The following is a 10171-nucleotide window of genomic DNA, read 5'->3' as shown; positions in this document are numbered from 1 at the left end:
CCTACAAGAATATCACATATAGCCCATCACTTCAAGATGCCCTTGGACACAACAGCCTTTGAGATGGAGGCCTCATTTTATATCAAAGGAGACATAAATTCCATTTTGCTGCCAGACTTTATATATGGACATACAGATTATTCTGAGAGAAAATGTACAGGACAACAGCAATGTACACTGAGGATCAATTCGGGTGGATAGATTCCCCTGTACATCAGTACTCTACTTTTAGAATAAATATGTTGTTTGAACTGGTATTATTCAGCATTATTCTGTTTTTTCTTAATCCTAAATTGTATGTTTCAAACAGGTTGCATGACCTGTGGTATGAAACAAACTACATTGTTTTAATTACTCTGCTGGTAATTATATTTCAAATTGCACCTCTTACAAGCCAGCACAGTTTCAGTCGCACTTCCACATCTGTGATTAGGTAGTAAATCACCTGAACACAAAATAACCTTTTCTGATTCGCTACAGCATTCTCTTGAAAAATGAATGCATGATTCAGAGCTGTAGGCATAGTACACTGTGTTCTTTAAAATGAGAAAATCGCTGAGATCAAAGTTGTGATATTTATAAATGTAAATTCACAGTATGTAGACTCCCAGTATAATTCTGCCTATTTTCATAAGCAGCAGTGTAATTGAATTTATTTTAATTAGTAGTAATAAAGTTAATTCTCTGGCTATGTGAGTTTTGCATTAGTGGGAAAAAAAGAAATTATACCCCTCAAGAAATTATAAAGAAAATTTCAGTGCGCACGAACATTCAAATTATTCCAGAGAGGTGCTCTTTGTCACACAGAAATGGAGGACTTCAAGTGGGAGATAAAGCCATATTTGAAGAGAAACATCATAAAGCGATTTATTCCCTTGAAATATAAAATTATTTAAATATTATTACACACTTCTGTGCATGCATTAAGTTTTGTCTCATAAATTTTTTTATAGCAACTTGTTTTTAGCAATAGAATGCACAGTTTTGAAAATTAGCCAGCAAAATATGTAATGAAGAGTTACCCTGAATTAATTTATTGTGCTTTCAAACAGCTTTTCACATAATGGTAATCTCACATGAAAATGATGAAAATATATTTACATTGACTGCTGTCAATTTTCTATTTAGCATGTAAACAGCGTAAAAACATTATTATAAAACCCTAATGGATAAAGGTATTTCAATCATGAGGCATTTTCTGCCATAGAACAACACATTTGATTTGATCATTTAATGAGCAGATTACATCAAGATGGTAATCAGTTATGTAAAAATTGTTTACATTAATACACGGAATATAAAGTCATTGTTCCGAACGGGACAGTTTAATTTACAGTTTAATACCCGTAGAGCTCCGTTTATGGCCTGGGTTTCATGTGAATCTGTCTAATACCAGTGTTCTTACGTTCTTTCTAGACGGATACAAGGGATTATACGTTGTCTTTCATCTAATAACAGTTTGCACTTCTCACCTCATCTACTAAAGCCTTGTAATCATCCTAAGCTGATACTGCAATGTGCAACGAAACAGCCAATTTCATGCCCTTGCTTGTGTTAAAACTATCAGTGCAAAGATACTGAAATGACTTACATGTACACTTTGAGTATATTTCACACAGGTGGATCACATGCAAAAACAGTTCTTTTTCATATTTCCCTTTTATACAGTTCATCAACCTGATGAAAGTGTGCTATTTTTAGGGCTGTTTTTAAATCACAGATTTAGAAATGTCAAACAATTAGCCTGCATTCAAACCCATATTCACATGTTTTGAACAGGCTGTAAATTTAGTTGCTACTAGGCCTGCAGTAACTATTATGGCATTTTCAGCATTGGCTTCCCACCAAACCAAACATCCCAGACTCTCCGCTATGGCAAGAATTTGAAGTCAAGCCAATATTAGCACAGAGCAGAATCTGAAAATATGAGCATATGCTGACTTTAAATGATATTTCACCACAAAGCTGCTCTTATACTGCATACCCGGAGAGGTGAGCCAAATATTGATCCTAAAAGCTGTACTATTCTACCTCAGGTACTGTATCGATTGAATTATGACACATCTCCTCAAACCTCTCATTAAATCATTACCCGTTTCTCAAGCTATCATTATGCGTCTATAGTGAGTGTGAATGGGAATACTCAAGCGTTAGCATCTCAGTGTCTTGATAGAATAGCATTCCATTACACAGAACTAGGTATGACCGAATACTAACCCTAACTTTTACATACCTGAGATCTTTTCCTTCTGCTCAGAAATATATAGTATTTCCAGCTACTTGTCAAATGGCTGAAATTTTTGCAGGTTGATTAACCCAAACTGTAATCTCCAAATCCCGGGTCGACATTTAGGTCCAAAAAAGACATAAAATGATGTAAAAAGAAAAGTAAAGAAAATAAATAAAGAGACCAAGTCTGTGTTCAGTCCTCTGTGGCTTTGTAAGAAGAAAGTGAGGCTGGAACACTGAAGATTTCGCTTTTCTTTCCTTAAATAAGTGGCTGCTGGAGCTTCAGGCCCCCCAACTGTGCACAGCATGGCCTGGAGCTGGGAAAGCCAGAAACAGACTCACTTAGCACAGAGAATGATATATTGTGTAAAAAGAAAATTAATATCAGAATACCTTTGAAATATTAAGACATATATGGGAGAAAGCTAAATCATTCAACTTGAGCAATCCAAAAAGATAAAGACGCATTATATTTATTACACTATATTTTACATCACGTTACTTTATAATTGAATTAAATGTCCTAAAGGCATGTGAACACAAACACCTGCATTAATGCATATACACTCATTACGCATGAAACAGTGTAATGTAGCGTTTTGAGGTGACAAACAGTAATTAGGTGTGTAATGTTTTAAAAAATCAATGACTTTTATCAAACCTATACATAGCATAATAATTTGCATCACTGTAACACTAAATGTCTGTTGTTAGGGCTAGAAACATATTTATTGATCTACATATGCTCCATCACTGCTTTTACACACAATATATTAGCAAAGTATCTTCCCGCTACATGCAGTCAGACTGTCACATTCGGTCTCTTCAGACTGAGAGGGCAATGAAAGGACCAGTGCAGCTTACACGCTGGCTAAACCAACATGAACACAAACACACACTCTCTAGACTATGTCTGGAACCTAATATCATGTTAATGACCCTGTGCCTAAAGGCAGCCTTGCATTATGGAGCTTGCGAATAGCTGGTCGGTCGCTTTAGAGGGGGGTGGATTAGGGAAATGCTGTGGTCCCTGTGCAGAACGGGGTCACAGGACTAAAGGCATTACCCTGCACACAGAGACCCAGACTGACACTCTCTCATTCGGCTGTCACTTTGACTCACCTCTGCGAAGCTCTGCACCCTCTCCTCACAAAAGAGTCTCTCGTTTTCTTTCTCTCTGCAGCCGGACGCTCCTGCCTTTGTCCACCTCCAGCTTCCTTTATGTTTTCTTTTTTTGTCTTTTAATCATTTTTTTGTTGTTTGTTTGCGTTGTATTTATCAATGTTTTGTCATTTATTGTAGCCTGTAACGATATTCATTGCAATGTTACCAAAAAGTTTAAAAAGTTTTAATTTCATATTAGAATCAAATGCTATATTCATAAAATAAAAAGTAATTTAAAAAATACAATATACAATTACATTTTTTTTTTTACAAAAATTACAACAATAACTATATAACTCTTTAGTTTAATATTTGAGATAGTTTAAATGTTCAAATTTGAGTGCACCAGTGATTTGCATCCACAATAGTATGAATTTGTAGTCATAAGTATCTCATGGTTCATGTTTTTTCTGTTTTTTTTTTTTTTTGTAACTCACAAAGCTGATTGGCTAGTTTCATCTGTCATTCATTCCTATTTATGCATTTATCAGCCTAGAATACAGATACTAATGGGATTCAATAAGAGGCACAGGGACTGCAGCACACAGTTCCGTGGCTTGCTGTTTTGCCATATGGTTTGATATAACAGGCTGTTTTCCAAAAATAGCATGGCCAGAAACACAGAGGTCTCTCTCATTTGTTGGTCATTTGCAAATTCAGAAGGCCTAAATGAGCAATACAGCTTGAAATGAGGTACAAAGTAATACACGTATGGCTAATAAGGCCTTTAAATGCAAATACTGCAACAGGCCCATTGGTGACCCCTTTCATACACTTTCAAACACAAAGGGTTTTTAGCTTCAAAGCTTATTCTACTGGTTTAAGACCTACTGTTGTTTTACATATGGATTGTGTCTTAAAATATCTATATAGAGATCAGGTAACTGTGTAGTGACTCAGGCTATTGAACTACAAGTATTCACTCTTCACATAAGTATAGATACAAATTATTTTTAATGTTACCGTGACAACAAACTAGCATGCAGAAGAATAGAATCTAACAAATGCTGCCATGGGAATATTCATTCAAAATAAACAAAACATATTTTAATCATAATTGTGGGAATAGGCTTAACAGACAGATGTTTACTTGTAAGGCAGTTCAAGTTTAAATTCAAATCATCAAGAAATGATCATTATAAAACAACTTATTTAGTGATGGCCGATTTCAAAACACTGCTTCAGGAAGCTTCGGAGCATTATGAATCAGCGTATCGAATCGGATCACGTGTCAAACAGCCAAACTGCTGAAATCACGTGACTTTGCTACTCCAAACAGTTGATTCGACACGCTGATTCATTATGCTCCGATGCTTCCTGAAGCAGTGTTTTGAAATCGGCCATCACTATATAAGTCATTATTTTGTTTGTTCTCGTCGCTTTATAATATTAATATTGAACCACTAGACTCACAGGAACAGATTTAGATGTGTTTTTAGTACTAAAATACCTTAATTTGTGTTCCGAAGATTAATGAATGTCTTATGGGTGTGGAAAGGCATGAGGGTGTAGGTATTTTTGGGTGAACTAACCCTTTAATGGGTTTTCCCGTGCCCTGCTGACATTGACAGTGCTAGTCAAAGCATTTGTCATTTGAGTCTTGTTCCATGTTCACAACAAGTTTCAATATAAAAGTCTTTGTGACTGAGTGACTCGCTCATAAAGACAATCTTTGCCGCCATCTGATGGCATAATACATATAACGTCTGTTGCTGTTCATGGTCAGGGACTATTTTTTCCAGTGGAAGGAAGCCTTTTAATGATTTTACTTCATGAAAGTTGCATTGGTACATATTTTTTTACTTTAATACTTGTATTTGTATTGTGCAACTGTTATAAATTCACTGTAAACCATAGCTTCTTGGGGCTTATTGCTTTATTTTATTGTAAAAATCCAACAGCAATTTCAAAAAATATTTTTAACTTATTTTTGCTTTTAATGATTATAAGAATTCCTCTAACTTAATCTAAAGCCATTAGACAGATATTATTGAAGCTTCAATCATCTGTTTGAAGCAAAAGCAAGTATACACTTTTTAGAAATTAGAATGGTATCCAGTTACATTGTTTCTGTTTTGATCTTAGCAAAAATTTGGGGTCTGAGACCCCAAACATACTGCACATGGAGAGCGTTGAATTACAAAAGCAAATAAATGTTGAAATTTTGCTTATAATCAGTTTTCAAAATAATTATAGGGAAGGGATAATTGAAAATTATGTCATCATTAATCACCCTCATGAAGTTCCAAACCTATAAGCATTTCTTTATTTTGTGAAACACAAATTAAGACATTTTTGTCCATAAAATGAATATAAATAGGGTTCAATGTTCTAGTCATTATATGGACAAAAACAGTTGAAATATTCTTCAAAATATCTTCTTTTGTATTCTACAGAAGCAAGTCAGTAAAAAGAACAAAATTGAACTTTCCCTTTAAGCATCAACAACCTGATATAAGTATATATATTTAGTGCTATTAAAATAAACAAACAGAATTTGGTTAAGTCATGAAGACAACGTGATATCTGAATTGAAATGCTTATTGCATACTGCAAAATTTGCACATTGCAACTTCATTTGAAGATCTTTTGCATTTGCAACCTTGGCCTGCACTTCCACAACACAATTTCCACTGGCTGCTCGAAGAGATGTCTAAACTAGATATTTGAGTATGTGTGTGCGCATGTGTGCGTATGATAGACAGGGACACCGTCTCTTATGTTTCATTATCATTCCTGTTGCAGACCCTCCATGAAAGAGCAAAAATCCAGAGATTTATGAGGCGGCTTACCCCCCGCAGAGCACATCATCAATGCTCTGCGCTAACCAGACTAACTCACAAAACACGCACATATATACTTAGACTCTTGCTTTGCCCTCATCTATGCCCAAACCTTCATAAGAACACATACACAGATGCTTCATGATGTTTGCACACTGACAGACAGACAGCACTGTATAGGGAGTGCTGAATTAAGGCTTAAAATAGTCCAAGTGCACACTGTCAACGGATTGTCGCATTGTGACAACTGCATGTTTGCACGTACAATTGTTAGTTTTTAAAAAAATAAGAGACATATCAAAGCGTGATTCCTGCTGTGCAGGCTAGTTAGAGCAAGCAGACAAGGGAATGAATTTTTCACAAGCTGGCCTCTCTTTCCCAACACACACACACATATACAGTCACATTCTACTTCAAGTCTTTTTCATAAATAATTGTGTGTGCAATTTGAGTGACAGTGTGGGCACAGGCAGTACAAATACTAATTAAGTTTCACAGCAGGGGGCGGAGCTGTAAGAACGATTACTTTTGACAAAGAGGAAATTAAACTTGCTGCACAATAACATCATTTGCATATTTATTCACAGAGATATGCTATAGATGATTTGGACTGGACTGTTAAGCGAGAGCTTAGTTCTGTCTGCAAAACAACTAGTCATTTCCTGAAAGATATCTCAGACTTTGCTATAAAACCAGTAATTTAAACTGCTCAGTGGGTAACTTGGATTTTCACTTGAGTATAGATGTTTTCAGACTGCTTTTCTTATTGAAATTCATTTTTTTGACAACCTCATGCTGTTTGGATTCTCAGCATGTGCAATAAATGTTTTTTACTTTTGCTATCGAAAAATATGCAAATAAGACATATCTCGAGAAAGACATATAAGAAAAAAAATCTTACTTTGGTAAATCCTATTTATGACATAAAAAGTCAAAATTACTAAGTCATACTAAGTCATAATTGTGACATAAAAACTTACATTATGAAATAAAAAGTCATAATTATGAGATTGACCTTTTATATAATTGACTTTTTATGATATATTTATGACATACTACCCCAGGTTCACAAACAAGGCTTAAAGTGTTAGTTCACACAAAAATTAAAATTCTGTCATTAATTACTCTCCCTCATGTCGTTCCACACCCGTAAGACTTTCGTTCATCTTCGGAACACAAATGAAGATATTTTTGATGAAATCTGAGAAATGTCTGTCCCTCCATAGACAGCTACGCAACTGAAGCTCTGATGCTTAAAAAAGTTCATAAAGAGATCGTAAAACTAATCCATATGAAATGAGAGGTTTAGTCTAAATTTTCTGAAGAGACGCGATCGCTTTTTTATGATGAACAGATTTAATTTAGGCTTTTATTCACATATAAACATTGATCAGTGAACATACACAGAAGCTCAACCGAACCTGCTTGACGCTCAAGTGTGGTGCGTAACACACGAGAATAGGGCTGACCGATATATCGCATGCGATTGTCACACGCATTTCGTCAGTAAAGCCGGTTCCCTGATTACCGCTAAATCGCCATCACCTGCTTTCAAATGGAGCGGCATTTAATAGACAGAGCCGTAGTTCACTGACAAGCTACGCAATATCGCGTTCATTATCGCAGATGAATCGCCTTCGATAATGAACGCGATATTGCGTGGCTTGTCAATGGCTTCAACTAACCCTTTAATCCTAGTCTCAGACTAAAATACATGTTTGAGCTGTTTTAACTGAAAGCAACTTGCACTGACATATATTAAAATATGTCACTGACATTGTTTTGTTTCAAGATGCACACCAGTAATGTTTTATTTTTCTATGGCATGTTTATAAAAGCTACTTAAATGTCCTAATTGAACTAAGGTCAAATCCTGGCTTAATCTAAACCCTGCCTGTGAAACCAGGACATAATTATGGGTTTTTAAAGTGAAAATTATAACTTGTCATAATTTTGACATTTTAAGTCATAATTGAATTTTAATGTCATAATTATTAAATTATATTAATTATATTTCACTGTTGCAATTATTAAATGATGACAAATTGTGATAAATTTATATTATAACATACTATAACATAATTTTGACTTTTTGTCATAACTAACTTTATTTCATAATAATGATAGAAACTGTTATAGTCATAATTATGAGATAAAAAGTTGAAAGTATGACATACTTAGTCATAATTATGAGATAAAACGTTAAAATTATGATATACTAAATCATAAAAATGACTTTGTCATTTCAACTTTTTATGTCATAATTTTGACTTTTCATCCTATTAATACGATTTAGTATGTCATAATTTCGACATTTTATGTCATAATTATGATTTACAAAAGCATGATTTATTTTTTCTTATAAGGCGGAAATGGGTTTCCATATGTGTATTAAGTGTTAGATAGCACACAGAGAAAAAAATGGCAGGGGACACCTGCCGATAACAGAGGTCATGCAGGAGGTGAACGACCTCTTTGGATAAAAGAATGAGTCATTATGAGTAACACCACACGTGCTGTCACCAACACCCACGCATACATTCCCACGTATCGGGTAAAAAGGCCAGTTCACCTAAAAATGAAAATTCTGTCAAAATTTAGACCAAGAAATATGCAAATACGCGAACACAGACGCGAGCAATTAGCTAAAGCACTATACGCGCGGTCAGTAAGTTTGAACATACTTGCGTTGATCTGGCCTTAACAAACTTATAAAATGTATAATTCAAATGCATACATATAAGGCCTACTCACTTTACTTTACTTGCTCAACAATATTTTCTTCAAACTGTTGCAGCTCCGCAGTCCGGGTTTTCATCGAGCCCCGAGATTATAAATTGGGGCGTGTCAAACATGGCGGAAACGATGGATGCAACGTAGTTTACGTTTTTTTTTTTTTAATAGCAAAAACACACCTGATTCGCATTCTTTGTTCTTCGTTGAGTTAAAACAATATTTTAAAAATATTTAATATCTAAAAAAATTATAGACCTTCTTAATTTTATAAATTGATGATGACGTCACTGTTTTCTCCAGAGCTGATTTATAGATAAACTGAACTAATTCCATAATTGATGAACTTTACACATTTATTGAACCAAACTGGATTAACCCTGAACTGATTTCAAATGAATGTCTTTTAGAGCTGTTTTACAGCAGAATTGAATTCTGCATCATTGTATCATTATTTTCCTGTTTATCACTGTAAAGCTGCTTTGAAACCATCTGTATTGCATATAGCGCTATATATATATATAAAGGTGACTTCACTTGACAAAAAGGCTACTTAATTTTAAATGTTGTATTTTTTGTACTTACTGTGCATGTGTAAATGGTGACTGTGATACTTTCAGTCTGTTTCTTACATAAAAATATCGTAGCTCACTATCCACTTTCATTATATGGAACAGACTCCGAGCAGCTTGAACATTCTTCATAACATCTCGTTTTATGTTCCATTAAAGAAGAAAGCCATAAATGTTTGGAACAACATGAGGGTGAGCAAATAATGAGAGAATTTTCATTTTGTGTGAACTATCCCTTTAAAGTCGCCATGAAACAGAAGTTGCTATAGTTATTTCTTCCCTATTGTCATGTGAAACAGCTATTCGAACAAGAACAAATGTAGGGCGGGACTTGATTTCATGGTGACTTTAAGATGAAACTACCCTTTTGTAGTAAAAATGAATTTATGTGTGTGTTTGCATTCTTTCACAGATGTGCTGTTTCTTATCTTGAAGTATCACTACTCTGTATAATAAAATTATACATGCACTCACATACAGACGCCAAGTAATGCTGACTTCCTGCCATTACACTTTACAAGCAAAAAAAAAAAAAAAAAAAAAAAAATCATGTGAAGGCCGATTCAGGTTTTGTCCCAGTAGTAGTGTGTGGGTGGGTTATTGTTTCTGGCTGTGAGAAATGGGGACAGCATGTTTATGTGCGTGTGAGCAGAAGTGTGTGTGTTCAGGCTTGTAAGTCACTGCTGAGTG

At 34.8% G+C, this 10171-nt stretch overlaps 1 long non-coding RNA gene across 1 annotated transcript; it reads right to left on the bottom strand.

Annotated features, from left to right (window-relative positions):
- Positions 1-316: 316 nt before the first annotated feature.
- Positions 317-9027, bottom strand: LOC125274589. Its single transcript, XR_007186283.1, has 3 exons — positions 8931-9027; positions 3352-3532; positions 317-2546 (listed from the first exon to the last, which is right to left on the bottom strand). It is a non-coding gene; the product is annotated as an uncharacterized LOC125274589 (long non-coding RNA).
- Positions 9028-10171: the final 1144 nt, after the last annotated feature.

This window comes from Megalobrama amblycephala, linkage group LG9, assembly GCF_018812025.1.
Source record: "Megalobrama amblycephala isolate DHTTF-2021 linkage group LG9, ASM1881202v1, whole genome shotgun sequence".
NCBI lineage: Eukaryota > Metazoa > Chordata > Actinopteri > Cypriniformes > Xenocyprididae > Megalobrama > Megalobrama amblycephala.
The sequence above is the reverse complement of the archived record's forward strand: the minus strand, read 5'-3'. Positions and strand labels throughout refer to the sequence as shown.